General features: G+C 35.9%; 1 long non-coding RNA gene across 1 annotated transcript in view; it reads right to left on the bottom strand.

Moving 5' to 3' along the window:
• LOC137233080 (uncharacterized) overlaps window positions 1-23759 on the bottom strand; it is a 149362-nt gene that overhangs the window by 96729 nt on the left and 28874 nt on the right. Inside the window, exons 2-3 of the long non-coding RNA XR_010947286.1 lie at window positions 7800-7858; window positions 5258-5422 (exon numbers count right to left, since the gene is read on the bottom strand). This is a non-coding gene — a long non-coding RNA (uncharacterized lncRNA). The remainder of the gene's footprint in view (window positions 1-5257; window positions 5423-7799; window positions 7859-23759) is intronic.

Raw genomic sequence — 23759 nt, 5'->3', positions numbered from 1 at the left:
AAACTGTAGTCTACTGGTATGTTATAAAATAAAATACCCTAAAACTTAGCAGCTTAAAAGACAAACATTTAGATTATATATTCTAATTCCGTGGACGATTCTTCTGTTCCACAGAGGATCAACTGAGGTCTCTCACTGAAATTCAGCTGAGCAGCAGGCCTGGTCTGCAAGAACAAGAACAAGAACCATGGCAACATATTCTCACTTCTGGCATTTTGATTATTGTGGCTGAAAGGCTGAACCCAGCTGGACCCCTCTCCTTCTCCATGTAGTCTCAGAGCCTGTCTGGATGATCTCTGCAATAGGGTAGTTGGATTTGTTACATGACAGCTCAGGGCTCTAAGAGCAAATGTTTCAAGAAGGAGGAAGTAGAAACTGACAGTACCTTGAGGCATGGCCTAGAAATTGTCACAGTGTCACTTCTGCCATATTCTATTATTCTAAGTAGTCACATATTCTGTTCAGATTCAAGGAGTGGGGTCACAGACCCCACCTCCCAATGGGGGAAGGGCGAAGAATTAGTGCCATCTTCAATCTGCCATAAATGACCTAAGGATGGCAAAGAGGAACTGGAGGAGCCTGGGTCCCTGACATAAAGTTTCTAAACCACCCCAGTACTGCTTACATCTGAACTTATTTTATGTTACAGTGAAATAAATGTCCATCTACTTTAATTTCTGTTTTATGCAGCAGAAACTCATTCTGAGAACTTCAATAAGAATGTTTCAGAAATAGACCAAAATCATGGTGATTTACTTAGTATTTGCAACTTTTGTCTTCCAGGGCTTCCCTCAGCCTTCTATCATAACATATCCAGTGATAACAAATATTCCATTTTATCTTAGAATATCTTACCTGTAACTTTTTTCTGGTTGATATGTAAGAGTTACATAATTTTGGAATTCATTTGCTCTTCATGTTAAATAGCCTTAGCGACAAAGTATCAAGAGTCACTATATTAAGATCTAAAAAAATCAAACTTTCACGGATAAGTAAAATGAAAAGCAAAGATCTTGGAAAAAAAGAAGGTGTAAAATCTGATGAAATATATATTAAAATGGGAGGAAATGTCTGCATTGGTGGCTTGTACTTCCCATCTTTCCTGATAATATCCTGGCTGGTTTTTTAATGTATTGTAGGTTGTCACGGTGATAGGCAGAGGATCTGAAATCAATTCAGTAATGGGAGACTTGGGTTTATTTGTTGCTTTATTTACCTTACCAATGTTTCACTTGATCACAACGCATTCCAAAGCAACATTCTGCCACACTCAGCATCGTTTGCACATTCATACCCTTACTCATTCAAATTCTTACGCATTCCCACTCTCAGGCACACCCAGACTTATTCTCAAATTTTCCCAATCATGTCCTAAGACCTTCACAAAGTATTCTGAGTGCATGCACACAAACTCTTATTCTCTTTTACATTCTCATATTTTTAACACTTTTGTTTATTCAATTCTTTGCTAACTTACTCTCAGAAATTCATGCTCTTACCTAATGACACATTCACTTATATACCTGTCGGTTGCACATACACTTTTTGATGCATTTCTGACAAGATAAATGAGTTTTCTTAAATTTCTCCAAGCCCAACTAACCTCTAACTTTTCTATTTCAGACTAAAAGGTCATATCACATGAAAGGGGAGGAACCAGAGGCAGATGATTTGTGATGACAGTAAAGAACTCATGCCTCCCCTGTGGAAAACAATATGGATTTTCTCAAAAAAAACTGAAAGGAGAACTATCATATGATCCAGCTATTTCACTTCTGGGTACATATTTGAAGAATATAAAAGCATTCATCTGAAAAGATATATGCACCCCCTACGTTCATCACAGCATTATCTGCAATAGCCAAACTATGGAAACAACCTAAGTGCCCATTGACAGATAAATGGATAAAGAAGATGAAAAAAGCCATTAAAAAATGATAAAATCTTGCCATCTGAAACAACATGGATGGACCTTGAGGGTGTTATGCTAAGTGAAATAAGTCAGATGGAGAAAGAAAAATACTGTGTGATTTCACTCATATATGGAATCTAAAAAACAAAAACACAGATACAGAAAACAGAGTAGTGGTTACCAAAGGGAATGGGGGGAGGGGAGGGCAAAATGGTAAAGGGGGTCAACTCAGTGGTGGTTGTTGGAAACTAAACTTTGGTGGTGGGCACACTGCAGTGTATACAGAAGTTGAAATATAATACTGTACACAGAAAACTTATATAATGTTATTAAAAAATAAAAAACAACATTTTCTTAAAAAGGAAAAAGTAAAAAAAGAACTCATGCTTGCAGACCCCCTGCTTGCATAAATCCCTTTTACGGCTCTGGTAGGAGCCCTAGAAATATGGTCACATGTGTGTTCACAGGCTTTTGTAAACATTTCTATATTAAGGTATTTTACTTGAATTGGTTTAGATCACTATTTTCACACTTTGCCACGTGTAGGATATTGTTGGAGTAGCACTGGACATCGTAGGGATCCATTTCAGAAGAAGCTTATTTGGAATTACACTATTTTAACTGCAATACGGAAAGATAATGAACATTCCAATAAAAAAAACCTGAGAAATTACAGACTCTGATCTGGACTTATGAATGGTAGCTTATTTTCTCATGTTTAATTAATAAACAAAAGAGAAGATTCAGATAAAATGGATTATAAAGTGAAGGCACCAAAGCAATGAAATTATAAATATTTTTATATAGAGAAGCAAACGTGACCCCCCAATGATTAGATCACATAAAAGTAGCAGTTCATTAAGAGGAAAATCTCCCTTTAAAATGGAAGTAATGAATAGACTCTTAAATTGTTTGAGAATTCTCCTTAATGAAGAGGCATGAAACATGAGAAGACATTGAAAACAATTAAATTTCTTGCTGATCTGATGCAAATATTGACATCAATGTAAATAACATAAAATTTTCATGTGCCACTGAATAGAGGACATTGGCAACAAATTGGTTATGTATGTAGTTATTTCAAAACATATTTAAGTCATTGCATGAGAAAACTTGAAATGCTCAGTAATCTTGCAACATATGTATAAAAGAAGTTTGATAAAGTTTTTTGAGATCACTTATAAAACATGGTATTATCTGCAATGAGCTGTAAAGCAGAAGGAAAATTCCCTGAACTTCTACATCTACTATATTGTTACTACTAATAACAATAGATTTTAAGCAACCGTACTAGAGAAAGTACTGAATTATCTTTCTAGTCTCTTTATAGAAGACAGCACAAAAAATTCCTATGTGAAGAGGCATTTTAAGGAATCCATATACAGCCAAAAATGCATGGAAAAGCATTACAGAGGTGTAAGAGACAGCTAATTAATAACAATACTATTTTGCATTTATAATGTTTGTGTTGCCAACGTTTAAAGTATATATTTGCCATGACACATTTTCTCATTTAAATAAAGGCTTAATTTCATATTTAATATTTTATTCACAATTTTGTATTCTTTCTCCTAAGGAGCCCACCTCCAAATCACATCAACTGGCAGCATTAAAGCTGAATCTTATATGCACCCCAATGTTCACTGCAGCACTATTCACAATAGCCAAGACATGGAAGCAACCTACATGTCCATCAACAGATGAATGGATAAAGGAGATGCGGTACATATATATTCAATGGAATATTACTCAGCCATGAAAAAGAATAAAATCATGCCATTTGCAGCAACATGGATGGACCTAGAGACTATCATACTAAGTGAAGTAAGCCAGACAAAGGCAAATACCATATGATATCACTTATATATGGAATCTAAAAAAAAGATACAAATGAACTTATTTACAAAACAGAAATAGACCCACAGATATAGAAAACAAACTTATGGTTACCAAAGGAGAAAGGGAGGGGAGGGATAAATTAGGAATTTGGGATTAACATATACACACTAATATATATAAGATAGATAAGCAACAAGGACGTACTGTATAGCACGGGGAACTATACTCAATACTCTGTAATAAGCTGTAAGGGAAAAGAATCTGAAGAAGAATAGATATACATATATATGTATAACTGAATCACTTTGCTGTACACCTGAAACCAACACATTTTAAATCAACTATACTTCAATGAAAAACTTAAAAATTAAAAAAAAAACAAAACTGAATCTATCTCAGGGAGAGACTCACATCAACCACAGTGAGAACAAATGGATTGAAGTGTCACCAGATTTCTAAGGACTATAAGAATGGGGAGCTCAGATGAGGAACACAAGAAAGGAATTCACAAAAATGGGAATGGTGGTTTTTCAGTGCTATGTGAAAGAAAACAAAGGAGATAATACTAAGGACATAATGATAAAGTTGAATCTTTGAATAGTGAGACTTTAAAAAAATTTCAATCAAATATTTAAGTTTTCTCATTCATACAGATCACTAAACTAAATGATCACCAGAGAAACCAAACGTTGGCCATCTTTATCTTTAGACACCTGGAAAGAGCCCACAGCATTTTTTTTCCAGCATCAGCAGACATCCAATGCCATTACATTAATTGATTCCTGCTGTAAACAGATGAAAACAACACAGGGACCATTTGCTGCAGATCCAAACTAAGTTCCACATCACCAGCTCACTGAGCCCAGTTGGCTCATTATAAACTCTTTATTTAGATTAAGAATATACAAAACATTTAGGGACATCCAAGGTCTTTTAAGAACAATCCATTAGCAAACCGGCCACTAGAATCCCAATATATTGCATTAAAATGAGAAAATGAAAAAAAATTCAGTATAGAAGCCCCAAATTTCAAAACATATCTTGAAATTTCCCAAGGAAGGATGACAAAAAATAATTTAGTTTTTCCACTGAAAGCCTATTCAAGACAGTACTTAGCCACTCAAATTCTGTTCTCCATTCTCAATTTCTCATACCCCCCACAGGTATCTTGGTGAACATAACTATGGGAAAATCCAAACTGGTAATATTGGAAAGATTGTACGTACTCCTAATAGTGAATATATTTTATAACAGCTTTTACATCATGCCCCATTAGGTTTTGGGTTTTTTTTTTTACACTAGTCTGACATGACAGTGTAATTCCCTGTTAAATGCTATAATAGCAAGGATGAGTAATAATTCAACATGATGCTAATGTAGCAGAAGTTTAAACTGCTAATTCGATGAAGCTCTCATTTTGTTTTACATTGCTCTAATCATTGTAATTCTTGAAGAAAAATATGAGAATCATGTAAAGACGAAAAGAATCATGGCAAGAGTTCCTACCTGTTTCTTGTTCTTGCCTAAATGTACGTCTTCGGAAGGAAGTGGTTCTCTGGCTTCAGTATCACCACTTATCAAAGGAGAAACTCAGGAATAGTCCAGAAAGCTTTTCAGAAAACTTTGCTCCAGGTATGAATAGTGTTGATTTCTCCCTCACTCTTCTGATTCCTTTAATATGAGAATAATAAATTACCAAGTCTGTTCTCATGCTGTAAAACCCCTTTCAGACTTTCTCTCTCTTCCTTTCCCAAATTTTATTATAGTACTACAGGGTATATGCCTAGCTCCGAGCATTTCTCCTCACCTACAGTTTGTAATACATCAAATCCTTATTGTGTTCTCCCACCATTGTAACCATCACACACACACACACACATACACACACACACACTTTAACCCTGTCACTCATCTACTCAAAAAACTTAGAAGCTTCCCATTGCTTTTGGTTTTTAAGGGACTATAGAATTTCAGATGGTTACATCTATAAACAACTTATATATACAGATACATATATTTATATATATATATATATATATAACAGAACATAACATGTAAGTGTGTATATATGTGTGTATATAAATTTAAAACAGCTGCTACTTAATTCAAGTAGCTGTGCAACATTTAAGAAATATTTTTCTCTTCTAAGTGTTTGCATGCGGAAATCAGGATACCAAGAGTTTCCTACTTCATAATAATAGTGCACGTGTTGGAAAAGGTGATGTTTGTAATGTGTTCCTCACAGTGAGTGGAGGTCGTGTGGAACATAATGTTCAATTTTTGGAGTTTTAATAAAGTTGACTAATTTTTCTTATAAATGCTATTGATATTGGCCCTGTGAATTGTCTAAAATACAATTTCCTCAAATGTTATACCGGTAAATTCAGACTAATTTTATGATTTGTAAGGATTATTTGATATTAAGACATTGCTCAATGTCTATTATATATGTTTGAATTTTTTTTTCAATTTGCATTTGATTTTGCTTATGATGTTACTTTTGCTGGGAAGATGATTTTATCATGTATATTTCGATGGAGCTATATACTCATATCTTCTAGGTTTCCTACCATGCTCAAAGGGGGTGAAGCTTGTATAATATTGAAGATTAAGTAATTATTCAATGACTACTGCTAATTTCGTATTTATTTAATTAAAATTTTGGAGCCATCTGTACCTGATTTTAGTCAAAGTATCCCACCTCATAATCTTCCTCTAAAGTGCTGGCTTCTTGTCCCAAAATTATTAATTGGACAGATTTCTTCACCATAGTGATTGTGAAGTACATATTCAAGTTCCCAAGTATTTATTATTAGACTCTCTAGTTCAATTCATTAATCTGCTTTAATTGTGTTTAATACCAACTTTTAAATGTCATACAACTAGATTTCTTCCATTACTCATATTTTATAGGATTTTATATCCTTTTGGATAATCTTTAGTAGTGTTTTTCAGTCTCTTCCCTCAATATCTCCTCTCATCTTGTGGTTATCATAATTCTTATTATATTGTAGATGCAATAATATTATAGATGTTTTTATTTTAGAAAAAAACCAGACATGTTTATAACAGTCTTCTTTGTCTAAAATAAAACGTTTTAATTTTCCCATTGTTCCTTTTCTTTCGCTCAAATATATTAGTTATTTTTATATGGGTCCTGCATACTTCTTTTTTTTGTTGTTTTTGGTTTTTTTTTTGCGGTAAGCGGGCCTCTCACTGTTGTGGCCTCTCCCGTTGCAGAGCACAGGCTCTGGACACGCAGGCTCAGCGGCCATGGCTCACGGGCCCAGCTGCTCCGCAGCATGTGGGGTCTTCCCGGACCGGGCTACGAACCCGTGTCCCCTGCACTGGCAGGCGGACTCTCAACCACTGCACCACCAGGGAAGCCCCTGCATATTTCTTTTTAATATTTTTACTGGATGACTTATATTTTTGATGTTAGGTCAAAGGGACTCTTTCATTTGATGATATGCTTAAAATGACTCATATACAGGAAATTAATTTTTTAAACTTTAATGTCATTAGACTTGTCACTGAATTATCATAATTATTTCAACTATTTTATCAAGCTGACACCACTATATAATATCACCATATTCAACTGCGTTTTCTGAAATTAATAATTATTCTCAAATATTATGATATTTGCATCTCTTATTGTACTCATTTGTTTATTAAGCATTCCCAACATGAAAACATAAGTTCTAACTGTTCTGCAGTTATTTATGGTATTTTTGATGTATCAAATATTCAAGTTTTACATTGTCAGATCTATCATTTTTTTCCTGTTTTATGATGAAAGGAATCTCTTAAACATGATGATCTGACAATTTTTTCCAATTTTTCAAACAGTTAAATGATTGTACCAACATGATTTATTGAATAATTTACCCTTAACTCACTAATTTGCAAAGCCATGCTTTATATACATTAATTAATCCTATACTAATTTCAATGTGCTACATATTGATTTAAAGATACTGGGCCAGAATCATGCTATATTTTATTCTTATTTTCCAAAAGCTATTAAAATAAATTAATTCATTACCATTTTTGCTGGAAAGCAAAACGCAGACTTCTCTGTGTTTCAGAAATTGTGCAAAATTCCTAAAAGATGGAAAGAAGATAGGAGTTCATTGATTAATACATAAAAATGTTTGCCTCCTACTTAAAGATGTAGGGAGTAGAAGGGGACACAGAGGTCATTTGTTTGGGTTCCCCTAGAGGTGAAATATTCCCTGCATATTCTCCCTCTTGCCTCGTGGGTACTGACAGTAGAGTTAAGATGTCTTCAATGAAAGACTTCAATTTATTGATCAGAAAGATCAATAAATGGGAGCATTTGTGTTAGTGTCCCAATGTTTGATAAACTGGACGTGCATGTATGCAAATAAGATCCGTCAAGGATTGCCCTTTTCCAGAACCATGGGAAACAGATCAGCAGCAAAACCTACTGCTCCCCAAAGGCTGATTGTATGAGCAGCAACTGTTGGCACTGACTGACAATCCAAAGCACATACTGAATCAACAACCATTCAAGGAGAGCTATTCCAGGAAAGGAAGAGATAACAAACTTAATGAAATAAAGTATTTATAGCTAAGACCACAGCATTGAGGTGACAAGGAGAAAAGGACTTTTGAATATGTATGGGGATTGTTGATAATATGGCACTATCCAAATTTTTTTACAGTAGGATAGGAAAGTTAAATATTAGATATTTTAATATATATAGCATTAAATATAGAGAAGCTATTTAAAATATATAAGATATGCTTAGCTAAAGAACAAATTAGTAAATTAAAAAACTGAACTTAGATATTTTCCTAAAAAGAAAAACAGAAATAAATGAAAATATGAGATATGTAATTATAAAAGGGTTAGAAGACATGGAATACCAGTTCAGTAGTCACGATATTTATTTTAATATAAATTTTTAAGGAATCTGCTTTTAAAAGACTAAAGAGGAGGAAAGATTAAAGGATATAACTATTTTTTCTGATAATATAGCAGGTTAAGTTACTCGCACCAACATTCCATTACAAAAAGAGTAAAATAAAATTAAAACAAAAGAATAGAATACTTTACAAGCATCAATAAGCCCACAAGAGGGAAGGCTGAAGGAAAATGAGGAGTGATTATTAATGGCTACAGAGTTTCTTTTATGGGGAGGAGTTTGATGAAAAGTTTCTAAAATTGATTGTGGTAAAGTTTGCAAAACTCTGTAAATATACTAAAAGCCACTGAATTACAGACTTTAAATTAGCAAACTGTAAGGCATATAAATTATATTTCAACAAAGTTGTTACATGATAAAGAAAAGAAAGTTAATAGGATAATATGCAGGGAGAGCAAGAAAAAATCAGTAAAGGACAATCATGATAGACAGCTGAGAATAACTCCAAATAGATTCCTAGTAAGAAAAAAGAAATAAATTGTGATTAAAGCAGTATTTTAAGAGAAAAGGCAAAGAATTTTCCAAAACAGATAAAAACACCAAAAGAAAGATTTCACAAGGCCAACGAATCCCAAATAAGATGTAATAAAAGGAAAATCATAACTAAACCCATCATAATGAAACTGCAGCTACCAATGACAAAGATAAATTTTTGAAAGACATTAGAGGAGGGAAGAATACAACTTATTTCTTTCTTCCAGTTTTACTGAGATATAACTGACATACAGCACTAAGTTTAAGGTGTGTACAGCATAATGAATGACTTACATGCATCATGAAACGACTGTCACCTCTCAATTTCACTCATCCCTCCACTGCCCTCCCCTCTGGCAATAACCTATTTATTGTCTCTATCTATGACTGTTTCTGTTTTGTTATGTTTGTTCATTTGTTTCATTTTTTTTAGACTCCATACATAAGTGAAATCATATGGTATTTTTCCTTCTCTGTCTGACTTATTTCACTTAGCATAATAGCCTTTAGGTCCATCCATGTTGTCGAAAATGGCAAGATTTAATTCTTTTTTTATGGCTGAGTAATATTCAGCCATAAAAAGACAACACAAAGAGGTTGTCTTTTCCCCACTGTATATTCTCGCCTCCTTTGTCATAGATTAGTTGACCATATAAGTGTGTGTTCACTTCTGGGCTGTCTGTTCTGTTCCATTGCTTTATGTGTCTGTTTTTGTGCCAGTACCATTCTGTTTTGATGACTGTAGCTTTGTAGTATAGCTTGAAATCAGGGTGCCTGATAGCTCCAGCCTTGTTTTTTCTCAAGACTCTTTTGGCTATTGATAATCTTTTGAAAATTTTAGAATTACTTGTTCTAGTTCCTGTGAAAAATATCATTGCTATTTTGATAGGGGTTGTGTTGAATCTGTAGATTGCCTTGGGCCATATAGCCTTGAGTAATATTTAACAGTATTCTTCTAATCCATGAACACAGTGTATCTTTCCATCTGTTTGTGTTGTCTTCAATTTCTTTCATCAGTGTCTTATAGTTTTCCAAGTACAGGTCTTTTACTTCCTTAGATTTATTCCTAGGTATTTCATTCTTTTTAATGCAATTGTAAATAGGAGTATTTTATTAATTTCTCTTTCTGACAGTTCTTTTCTAGTGTATTTATAGAAATGCAACACATTTCTGTATACTAATTTCATATCCTGCAACTTAAGTATATTATTTTGAAGTCACAATATTCAACTTTTAATTGTTTTAACTGTTTAATATTCAAGGTTTTAATTTTTGAGAAAACCTAGACCTAAAAAGCATAAATAATTTACCCAGTGTCTCAGAGTCATGAAATTCTTCAGGCATGGTTCAGAATTATATTATTTACATCCAATTATCTTTTTAATATAACTCATAGCCTAAAATTTTGAAGAAGAAAAAGTGAAACAAAAATTCAAAATATATGACTGATTTGTTCACACCCTGACTGTTGAATAGTACTGATTATAATGGTAGCTGTTTTCCTATTCTTCCATGAGAAATGGTGTATTTTCAAGTATGGGCCCAGTTGTCCTTTCCATGTCCTTTATTCAAATATTGAATGCTCATGGTGGCACCAGGAATTTTCTGGATGAAACTATTTATCTGACTTATCTCTACTTCCTTTTCTTTTAGCTGTAAAAGGAGAGAGGAATTCCCCAGTGTATTAGAGGTACAGATGTATAAGTAAGGTAAAAGTAGAAATTAGTTCAATATTGAGGTCCAAACAGTTATACTTATTATTTCCAAAGCACTCTCATCTATTTACCATATTCTTTCTGTGTGAGTGAGGGATCTTTACATTATTCCAAACCTAAATATACTGAAATCCATTATTTACTAAAATTCAGTGTCAAATGCAGATCAGTGTTTCATCTTATATAACTTCCCGAAGGGTTTTGGAATGTGAACAGAATGATTTCGAATGGACATGTTTTCTCAGGCTAATATACACAAACACTTCCGCTAGTGTACCCCACTCCAATTTTTATCTCTATTCTTTCATACTCATCCCAGTAAACCATAATTAGAGGAACAACAGACAGTTAATAGAGGCTGCTATTTCTATGAGGATACCAAGCAATGGGCCTTGTTTGACAATTACTAGAAAAACAAACACAAAAGACTGGTCTAGATAATTTCCCAAGTTGAAAAAGAAATCAAAAAGGAAAATGGACAAATTAACACTAATCACAATTCTCTAGAACACATTAATTTTTTAGCCTTGGGTTTATTCTACTTGGCTCAACCTCTACTGTGACAAAAACTGTCTTCTTTATGCTTTCAAATTATTTGGAACATTGGTGGCTAATAATAATAGCAGGTATGGTCATTATAGTATATATCAAGGCTGATTAGGGTTTCAACAGACTTTTATTTTTCTTAATGATAAAGCCTTTAAAATGTCACTTGAAAGTGAAACGGTTTCAATAATATCATGAATGTGGAAACATTGCAATATATTATATATTCATCAATAACTAATTTTAAATCACATAAAATTCAGTCATAGTAAATCTTTTTACATACTCATTTTACTCTCCCGAAATTTGATGTGGCGTATTCGTTTACTCTATCTCTGCTTTGAACACATCTAAAAAGTGTTTTAATACACTTTGCTTAAAACTGTCAAATGAGAAAAATGAAACTCTCAAAATGACATGAAATGGTATTTAGGCTGTAGCTTAGGGCAGTAAAAGTTAGCAATCACCTACTGAAGATAAAAATGCCATTAGAATAAAGAAGACACTTCAATAGTTTTTACATCAAAGTCACCTGGCTATTTAAGTCTCCCTATCTTTTTGGACTAATAAGCCTTTTTTTTTCCAACAGAAATATTTCTTCAGACAATCAGGGGGGTACATGTCTGTGATTCTCACTGTAGACAGAAGTTCCCAGCTGCTGTAGATCTCAGATGTAACCAAGAAGGAATGGCTTCCTATTGACCTTGTTTATTTCTTTGGGGGGGATGGGCATCTGCTAACTTTTTTTTTTTTTTTAATTTTTGGCTGCGTTGGGTCTTTGCTGCTGCATGTGGGCTTTCTCTAGTTGTGACGAATGGGGGTTGCTCTTCATTGCGGTGCATGGGCTTCTCATTGCAGTGGCTTCTCTTGTTGTGGAGCACGGGCTCTAGGTGCACGGGTTTCAGTAGTTGTGGCACATGGGCTTCAGTAGTTGTGGCTCACGGACTCTAGAACACAGGCTCAGTAGCTGTGGTGCATGGGCTTAATTGCTCCACGGCATGTGGTATCTTCCCAGACCAGGGATTGAACACGTGTCCCCTGCATTGGCAGGCGGATTCTTAACCACTGCACCACCAGGGAAGCCCCTCCATCTGCTAACTTTTTACAATGAGGAAAAGGAATGGATTATTGGGGTGGGGTGGGGGTCGGGGTGGAGGGAGAAAGAAAGAGAGAGAGGGAGGGAGAGAAACTCTAAATTTTAACCTATTTCAGTTCTTCAAGCCCCTGCCTACCTTCTATAAAATTTTTCCTTCTTGCTAGAATGTGTTTTGCTTCGCTTTCTACCTGGAGAACTCCTCAGCCCAGATTTCAACTTAAATATCACTTATTCAGAGATCCCTTTCTCTAACTCCCACCTCAGTCATATTATATTAATCAATCACCCCTTTAATATTAGTTATAATAGTTTATAAGTTTATATTTGCATATATGATTATTTATTTTGATGTGTGACTTCTACACTTAAATGACTGTTTTGTTCACTGGTGTGTTCCCAGGATGTAACACAGTGCTTTGCACATAGACAAATTGTTCTCTCTTTCCTCGAATATTTTTGGGGACTTACTAGGAGCAAAGCCTCGTGGCTGTGCTGAGCCCGTGAAGGACATAAAGATATATAATGCCACACTGTTGCCTTTAAGGATCATATAATTTAGAGGGTGCAATTATATAAATTGTCCTAGAACAAAGCAAAAATTGAAGTCGCAGCAGAGGGAGAGATCAAGAACTTGAAGTAAAACAAAGGTCACAGTTATCAGGATACTTTCTTTGAGGGACTTCAAAGACACTAATTAGTTAACTGCTCTTTGTTCTTAGGATGAGCAGGTAGTTCTTTCGGCAAAAGGCAAGTAATGATTCAGTAGACACATCTCTGTATTGGAGCAACTTCCTTCCCTCCCCCAGGCTTCCTACACATCCAAACTATTTTTTTCTTATCTTCTTACATAGGTCTCTCCGTTTTTTTTTTTGTTTTTTTTTTGTGCATAGCTAAAGTTCAAGCATGTTTAGTAGCAAATGTGGAAGTATCATGGAGAAAGCTATGAGGCAATTAGAAGATTCTAATCACGATGACGTCTAACCTTCACAATGACACAGCACTCATGAGACAGTGTTAGCTTCTGCGGTCTGAACTAGCTTCTTTAATAATTAAAACGTGTTCAACTACCAAACTAAGTTCATTCCAAACCTCCAAGTGCGTGCTTGTCACTATTTCATCTACTTATTGATCTCACTGTAAATCATTTGCAACATTTAAAAAATAAGAATGTTGAATACTGACATACAAAGATGTTTAAACACGAGTTCTGCTAAAGTACTGGGAAGTATAGGAAAGACAGATGCATAAACAACTAAACAACTAAATAAAATTGTATGTCTAGTAATATAGGGCTAATTTTCAAAATCTAAGTCCTGTATGTTTTTTTGTTAGATTTACACCTAAGGATTTCATTATTTGAGCTATAATAAATGATATTGTACTTTTAATTTCTGTTTCTACATGTTCACTGCTAATACACAGAAATACAGTTGAGTTTTATATGTTGGTCTTGTATTCTGTTTCTTTGCTGAACTAAATTATTAGTTCTAAAAGTATTTTTGGAGATTTTTGGGAATTCTATGACAATTATCATGTTACCTGCAAACACAGAAACTTTTATTTCTTCCTTTCTGATCATTATACATTTTATTTCCTTTTCTTGTCTTTTTAAAAATTGAAGTATAGTTGACTTACAATGTTATATTAGTTTTAGGTATACAGCAGAGTGACTCAGCACTTTACAATTTATACTCTATTAAAAGTTATTACAAGATAATGACTATAATTCCCTGTGCTATACAATACATCCTTGTTGCTTATCTATTTTATACATATTACTTTGTATCTCTTAATCTCATACTCTTCATGTGCCCCTCTCCGCTGCACTCTCCCCACTGGTAACCACCAGCTTCATTTCTTATATCTGTGAGTCTGTTTCTGTTTTGTTATATATATTCATTTGTATTATTTTTTAGATTCCACATGTAAGTGATGTCATACAGTATTTGTGTGACTTATTTCGCTAAGCATACTATTCTCTAGTTCCAAAAACCACTATACATGTATACAAAAATGAACAATTAACTAAATGGATGGTGGAGAGTGGTAGCCAGGTTTCTTATCATTGGAATGGTAATTCTCATGTGAGAAAAGAGAAGAAGCTAGAATGATTCATATGTTAATGGTTTAAAGACATCAGTAAGAGCTTACGTTTAGTTTAATATAGTTATAAATTGTTAAGTATAGAAATATTTATTAATATTTGTATATACACAGGTTAGTCTAAACACATATATTTCTTTGCTTTGCCACCTGGGAGAGCCTAAAAGGAATGGGCACACAAGCCACTGCAAGAGATTCCAATGGCCAAAGCTCAAATGATTCAAGCAATAAAATAAAGTAGTACTGGACTATAATCCAAAGTAAAATCAATATTCATTTGGATATAAATAAATGATTGAATAAATTGACTAGACAAATCTTACTTGCAGATGAATTCAAAATAACTTATGTGGATACCCTGTCCTCAAGCAGGCAACCGTAAGTCTCCACTCTTTACGTCTGAGGTTTGCACACAGAATTTTTCCCAAAGACGAGAGTATGGCAATGGCGTAATAAAGGGTAACCTTACAATAGAGATACTAAACACATCTCAGCCAAATGATCAAGGTCAAAGCCAACAGCCATAAATCATGTCAGTAGTAGGTATTCTTGTGACGACATGATGAAAAGGACACGACCTCTGCGTTCTTCCTCTCAAAAACATAGCATCGGTGTATCTCTGAGAAAAACATGAGACAGATTCCAATAGGGGGGCATCCTACAAAATACCTGTCCAGAATTCCTTAAAACTGTCAAAGTCATCAAAGTAAATCTGAAAAACTCTCAGTGAAGAGGTGCCCAAAGAGACACAAAAGCCAAATGTAATAGAAAGGATACTAGAAAAGACAAAGACGTTAGGTAAAGAATAAGAACATCAGATTAAAATATGGACTTTAGTTAATAATAATGTAACAGTAATGGTTCATTTATCGTGGCAAATGCACCATACTAATGTAAGATGGTAATAATAGGGGAAACCGGGTGTGGTGTGTATTAGTATTCCCTACAGATTCAATTTTTCTGTAAATCAAAGGGTGCTCTAAAACATAAAGTCCTCTAAAAAAAATCCTTGTCAGAGAATCCTAATATGCATATCACCTTTCTGTTGGTGTCTGCTAATCTTCTTTTCTCAAATTGTTTTCATAGTTCTTGGTATAACAGGTAACTGTTTTGAATTTAAACCCGGAAATCTGAGGTATTGCCTGAATCTTACGTAAATCTTTCGTTTAAGCAGGACTCCTCTGACACTGCTCCATTGGGAAAAAAAGCACTGCCACCTCATTACTGCCAGCTGCTGGTGGAAGTCCAGTTTCCCCATGCAGTCTCTGTTGATATCCAGGGAAACAGGCTTCTTACTTCTGCCCAGTAAGGTTACGAGTTCTGGGTTCCCACGTGGTAGCAGGAGGTGACATCATGGGGTGAGTGTTCCAATTACTGCACTGAGGTTGTTAGACCCTAACTCTCCACTAGAACTCCTCTGACATCAAGCCATGGGGGAAGGGAGGAAGCAACTCAACACCCATTACCACCCACTGGTGACAGAAGTCTCCACTGACGTGGAAGTGGGGAATGGAGAAGTGGAAGCGGTGGGATGGTTAGCAGGGATCATCACTGCCCAGCAAGGATGGAAGTTCAGGCTTCCCACTTACCCTGAATCCAACATCACCCTGGCGGGAATGGAGGTGGGGATGCGGTGCCTTATTATAGCCTAATGATGGTGGCATTCTAGGCTCCCCATGAGGAACTTTCAGGGCGCTTTTGGACTACAATATGGAAGAAAAATATTATTGTATCTGAAATCTGTAGTAAATATAAAACCATGTCATATTTGATTTAGATTTGAAGTCTTTCAAGGTTTCTGGGTAGAGAAAAATAAGGCAGCTCTTCCTTCTGAAATAAAATGAAAGGTGACTCCAAGTGATTAGGGGTAGCTGCAAGACGGGGAGGGGACTGGCTTTCCAGTGTTTGGTTAGATACTTGCTTGGGTCTATCTGGAGATACAGGAAGAGAATTAGAGCGAGCTGGCACATAGGCAGTGGGCAGTGTGGGAGGAGTATGTGAGCTTCCCATAAGTCAAATGGTAGCTCAGCTGGAGTCCCCTGGTCCATTTAGATATCCTAACTCAGGATCAGGGAAAGGTAAAATGGACAAACCTCACAGTATAAGAACTTAAACATGCATCCCATGAGACAGGCAGGATTTACAGGTCTGCCATTTGCAGAACAACAAAGGTCAGCCAGCACTGGCAAAAGCAACAGGAGCGGTCCATACGAGAACATTAAAATCTTGTTTTGTTAATTAAGGAGAAATTTCACTTATGCCTGCCCCTTTCCAGTTGCAGCTCTCCGGATGAGCTGGACTAGAAGAGGTGTATGGGTCTCAGAGTCAGAAATCGTCTTCCTCTCTCGCTCCGTGGTCAGCATCTCCGCTCAGTCTTGCACTGGCAGCAGCGACTAGGGCAGGGGGATGGGGGATTATGTAGAGCAAGGTGAGGAAATGAATTTTAAATTGAGTTTGACTTTGAAGCTTTAAAATGGACCAAATTTTAATAACTGCCAGTGAATGGGTTTGGCTTTTAAAGCTTTAACACGGTCCGCATTTTAATAACTGCCAGTGAATGGAAAGCTGTGGAATTCACATGGTATCATTAATGGATCGCAGTGTGAAGTTCAACAAAGCAGTGATGGAAAAAATAAAGTTCTTTCACCTTTAAACCCCACCAGGTTGAGCCTTCTTGACAAACTGGTTACTGAATAAAAGATATTTAAGACACGAACTATTTTTCTTTTTTATCATTGGGTTTGTGACCACATGACTGTGTTGGCTGTAATAAAAGGGAGGTATGAATATACCTAATGCCATTTACTAATACAGAAAGAAGTAATTTTCATGTTCAGTGAGGGCCATTGAACATAATGCTTCTTCTTTCTATCCATCTTCCCGTTTACAAAGCGGACTAGGATACAGTTTGCAGCCTTTACTGCCGCTCTCCTTGACATTTCACTTAACTGATTTTCTCCCCCATCAGCCTGCCTTTGAGAGAGCATGGGCATCACGTAGTAGACCAGCATAATGGCTCGGATATCTGGTGCAGCCTGACAGACAGATTGCCTGCCTACCTAGACCCTCTGCATGAGTAAAAATCATAAGAACTTGGCCTTTCCAAAGTGGAGCTGACCTGATCAATGTCACCTCCTTCCCAGGAAAAAACAAAAACAAAAAAACCAACAACTGTGCAATGTTAGAGAGGAAACAAGATGAAATTAGAGCTGATGAGACTTGGCTGCCATTTGATTTTGTGAAAAAACAAAATCTTTTTAATGTTAAATTTGACATTTTGAAATAATTTTAAAATTTAAAATGTTGCAAAAATAAACAGTAAAAATAGTAAAGAGAACATCTGCCTGTGTTTTACGTCTACTTACCTATTGTTAATACTTTACCACATACCCTATATGTGTATGTTTACCTATCTTTTTTTTTTTCTGAGCCATCTGAAAACAAGCTGTATACAGCATGACACCTTTATCTCTAATACTTCAATGAGTATTTCCCAAGAATGTAAATATTTTCTTGCACACCACCAACGGAGTTGATAAATTCATCAATGTGTACTGACGTAGTACTTTTTTCTAAACTATCACCCATAGAACAATTTTATCAGTTGGTTTAATAATATCCTTTATAGCATTTTCAAAAGAACAAAGTCCTTAGAAATTTAAACTTAGTGAGGAATCCATCATCTGAACAAGCATATTTAAGAAATTGTAGGGAATATTTTCATAATGTCCCAATGTGCCAAAAAAATTGGCAGTAACAAAGATGCTCTGTTACTTATGTCTTTCCATGAAACTGATACAGTTATGTAAGAAGAAGATAAAAAAATCAAAGAAACAGAAATATGACCTTAGGAAACTCCCTGGTCTAATCTATAGATGTTCATAGGGTAACTATGAGAATTCAGTTGTAATTGTTCAGTCAAAATGTCCATTTGGAACCTAAATTGCAGTTCATTACCAAAAGACTGTATTTCTGGTCTGTGAATACAATTGCCTAGATGAGCAACGTCATTAATCATCAGGGAAACGCAAATCAAAACCACAATGAGCTACCACCTCACACTTGTCAGAATGGCCATCACCAAAAACACAACAAATGATAAATGTTGTTGAGGGTGTGGAGAAAGGGAACCCTTGTGCACTGTTGCTGAGCATGTAAGTTGGTGTAGCCACTATGGAAAACGGTACGGAGGTTCCTCAGAAATGTAAAAATAGAACTACCATATGATTTAGCAATTCCACTCCTGGGTATATAGCCAAAGAAAATGGAAACACTAATTCGAAAAGATACACGCACCCCAATGGTCACAGCAGCCCTATTTACAATAGCCAAGATATGGAAGCAGCCTAAGTGTCCATCAACAGAGGAATGGATAAATATATATGTATTTTATATATGAAATGGAATATTACTCAGTCAACAAATAGAGTGAAATTTCACCATGTGTGACACCATGGATGGACCTGGAGGGTATTATGCTTAGTGAAGACAGACAGAGAAAGACAAATACTGTATGTTTTCACTTATATGTGGAATCTAAAAAATAAAGCAAAGGAACGAATATAACAAAACAGAAACAGGCTCAAAGATACACAGAAAAAACTGGTGGTTACAAATGGGGAGAGGGTTGTGGGAAGTGGACAGATTGGGGAAGGGGATTAAGAGGTACAAACTATGAGGTATAACATAAATAAGATACAAGGATATAATGTACAGCACAGAGAATACAGCCAATACTTTTTAAAAACTTTGTGAGTATAGTCTATAAAAATATCAAAGCATTATGTTGTACACCTGAAAGTAATACAACATTGTAAATCAACCATACTTCAATAAAAAAAGAAAAAAACAGTCCATCCAAGTGACCTTTTTTTTTTTTTTTGTGGTACGCGGGCCTCTCACTGCTGTGGCCTCTCCCGTTGCGGAGCACAGGCTCCGGACGCGCAGGCTCAGCGGCCATGGCTCACGGGCCCAGCCGCTCCGCGGCATGTGGGATCTTCCCGGATCGGGGCACGAACCCGCGTCCCCTGCATCGGCAGGCGGACTCCCAACCACTGCGCCACCAGGGAAGCCCCAAGTGACCTTTTTATCAGTTAATCTAATAATATCCTTCATAGCATTTTTAAAAGAACATGCACCTTGGGGGCATACTTGAGCCATATGCTAGATTGTGCTACCCACAGATCATAGGGTAGCGGCCACATCTCAAGGGTATAGAGGTGGAATGATAAAACCAGCCAGACGTTTTCCTCATATGTGTCCATGCCTCTTTGCAATGCAACTTATAGCTCCTTCCATCAATAGCTAGAGATTATTTTTTATTCTTTGACTCTGGTTAACCACATGACTTTCTTTTGCCTATGGGACATTAGCAAATATGATTCAGACAAAGTCTTGAAAATCGCTTGAACATGGGGCTTACTGTCTTTTTGTCTTCTTTGGAACCCTGAAACTACTGTGTATTAGTTTCCTGGGGCTGCCATAACAAAGTGCCACAATTTGGTTGCTTGAAACAAGACATATTTCTTCTTTCACACTCCTGGAGACTAGAAGTCTGAAATCACAGTGTCAGCAGGATTGGTTCATTCTGAGAGTTATAAAGAAAAATCGATTCTATGCTTTCCCCCTAACTTCTGGTGTCTCCCAGAAATCTTCAGCTTAACGTTGGCATGCAGCTGCATCACTACAATCTCTCCATCCATCTTGACATGGCCTTCTTCTCTATGTGTATACCTGTTTGTCCTCTCCCCTTAAAAGGACACCCCACATAACTGAGCTAAAGAAAATAGTTGTTTTAAGCCACTATGCTTTGAGGTGTGTGTTCACAGCAAAAGCTGATGTAGCTCTTTTCATTATCTCGGGAGCAGGTTTGCTAACAAATCAACTTAAACCAACAGACAGACACAACTCCAGTCTGTTTCTCTTTGCAATTTCTCAGATGGAGAAACGAACATAATAAAAGCCAGTGCTGAAGATACTGTAGTATTGCTAACTAACCCTTCAGAAGAGTCACAAGCAAAGGCAAAAGGTAGGTAAAGGGCAAGACCTGAGATTATTACACGTCTTTGAACATGAATCTAGATTGACATGTGAAATATGTAAACCTTTAAATTTAGTTCCACAGAAGCTCCTGACTACACGGTGTCCCTGGACAGAGAATCATTACTTGGTCTCTGCCTCAAAACTCCTCAAAAATCAGAATTATTATGGCCATAGATGTTGACCCAAGGTTGCAACTTACATCTATTCAGTTTTTAATTCAAACTCTGGACTCCTGAATATTGAATAGGAGAAAGTATGAGAAAATGGATCTCAGGGAAGTTGCAATGGTCATTCATTTTACAGGACAAGGTTTAGAGGAGTTTTTCCCAAAATATCTCCAAAAGAAGACTCTCTTGCTTATTCCACAATTTTCTTCAAAGACTATTACTGCAATAGGTTAAAAAAGAAACCCATCACTTTTACTTTGAACAAGAGTTTATTTTTATTCTCCTTAAAATGTTTAAAGGGAATGTTTAAAAGGTGATAAACATGCAGAGAACTAAAGAAAATCTCAACAATAAATGTCACGGTTCAAAATGTAATTTACGGCCAGCAGTGGGAATGATACGGTATTCCCAACATGTCTCTTTATCCTTTTTCTACTCCCTGGAGTGTTTCCTGAGTGCTATCATTATACAGCCTGCAGTATTTCAGCTCACATCTTCAAAATGGAAACAGGTTTTTGAAGATACGCTATCCCCAAAACATGTTCTAGATTTAATGAAGTATGCTTTTGACATAATGTATTATCTTTAAGAAACTGGAAGAAACTGGAGAATGAAAATTGAAAAACTATATGCGTTTTTATTCTTCTGGGTAGTAATAGCCCACAATGCACAGAACAAAGAATAATGAAAGAGAGAAAGAAAAAAAATGAAACTTAAATGGTGGAGCAAAGCCATTAGGAGGCTACCCATCTGTCTGTATGGTTTAGAAGCATCCTTGACAGGTGGGATACATGGAATGATGACCTCAGAAGGCCCCTTCCAGAACTGTGAATAAATGAAACTGAGTAAAAGCCAAGTTAATAGAGTAATTAATTCCTCCTCTGATTGTGTCTTAGTTTTTCTCCCTAGATACTTAAAATAATTATATTCAAAGGGAGAGCAAGGAGCTTTTAGAACAATTATCTCTGTAATCTGATTGGCTGTTCTTCAATATAAGAAGGAAAAAGACCCTTGTTCTTGAAAGAATGTGATTATGAGAGATGTTATTAGAGTAATTAATTCATTGCTGTGATTGTTTCTTGTTCGTCTGAACGAATGTGGGAAGAAAAAAGTTCAAAAAATGATTTCAGTGAATTTTTTTCTGAAATGCATTTTACGAAGAAACTTTTGCAAGCCAACTGCAAAAGGGAAAAGTCCATGAATCTCTTCAGTTTGATTTATATCATAAAATGGAAAGAGAAAGATTATTCTTACGGTAGATTCTGCATCTCCTGGTGGATGTTCATATTTGATGTTCTTTGAAGTGCTTAAATTAAGGCTAACAAAATGCTCACCTTGAATTTTAGCCTTACCTTTCCACACACAATGGGGAAACACAAGATCATGCTTCAGAAATACAGGCGTTGCTAAAAGCAAAAGTGACTTAAGCTGTTAACCAAAACCAGCAAGGAAAATGAGATCCCCATCTTTAGGTCTAGGGAGGCTATCAAGTCATTAATCAAGGGAAAGTCTTTCAAATGTATGACAAGCTGTATATGCAGTGCTAGCAATCATTTGTAGAAAAAGATGGGATTTTAAGCCCCCATTATGAGGCTAGTATAGTAGTAAAAAGATGATCTTAGGAGAAGCTGAATTCACTTGCAAAAGAAGAGTCCTTCCTCTCTTTCAGCAGAGGTTAGGACAGAGCACTCCTAAGGCTGCCCTTATACCTAAAGGTATGAGTTGCAGAATTGTTGCTAAATTCATCCAAAACCATCCAATGGAGAGTTTAACTCCAGTGTAATATGAAGTCTCTGAATAATGCTGAGACTAAAGATAAATCATTCCAGTCCAGCAGCTGTTATTGTAACTCGAAACAACCTAGTTGCCACTGTTCCGACCCTTGCTGCCTTTTTTTTTTTTTTAATTTTTTATTGGAGTATAGTTGCTTTACAATGTTGTGTCAGTTTCTGTGGTACAGCAAAGTGAATCAGTTATACATATACATATATCCCCTCTTTTTTAGATTTCCTTCCCATTTAGGTCGCCAAAGAGTACTGAGTAGAGTTTCCTGTGCTATACAGTAGGTTCTCATTAGTTATCTATTTTATACATAGTAGTGTATATATGTCAATCCCAATCTCCCAGTTCATCCCACCCACTCTTCCACCCTTGGTATCCATTAAGTTTGCTCTCTACATCTGTGTCTCTATTTCTACTTTGCAAATAAGTTCACCTGCATCATTTTTCTAGATTCCACATGTAAGTGATATTATATGATAATTGTTTTTCTTTCTGACTTACTTCACTCTGTGAGTCTCTAGGTCTATCCATGTCTCCGCAAATGGCACTATTTTGTTCCTTTTTATGGGTGAGTAATATTCCACTGTATACATGTACCACATCTTCTTTATCCATTCCTCTGTTGATGGACATTTAGGTTGCTTCCATGTCCTGGCTATTGTAAATAGTGCTGCAATGAACACTAGGTGCACGTATCTTTTTGAATTATGGTTTTCTCCAGGTATATGCCCAGGAGTGGGATTGCTGGGTCATATGGTAGTTCTATTTTTAGTTTAGTTTAGTTTATTTTTAGTTTTTTGAGGAACCTCCACACTGTTTTCCATAGTGGCTGCAACAATTTACATTCCCACCAACAGTGTAGGAGGGTATACACCCTCTCCAGCATTTACTGTTTGTAGGTATTTTTGATGATGGCCATTCTGACTGGTATGAGGTGATACCTCACTATAATTTTGATTTGCATTTCTCTAATAATTAGTGGTGTTGAGCTTGTTTTCATGTGCTTGCTGGCCATCTCTATGTCTTCTTTGGAGAAATGTCTAGTTAGGTCTTCTGCCCACTTTGTTTTTCTGATATTGAGCTACATGAGCTGTTTGTATATTTTGGAGATAAATCCCTCGTCAGTTG

This window comes from Pseudorca crassidens, chromosome 10 (assembly GCF_039906515.1).
Source record: "Pseudorca crassidens isolate mPseCra1 chromosome 10, mPseCra1.hap1, whole genome shotgun sequence".
Classification (NCBI taxonomy): Eukaryota; Metazoa; Chordata; class Mammalia; order Artiodactyla; family Delphinidae; genus Pseudorca; species Pseudorca crassidens.
Note: the sequence above shows the minus strand (reverse complement) of the source record. Positions and strands in the feature narration are given on the sequence as shown.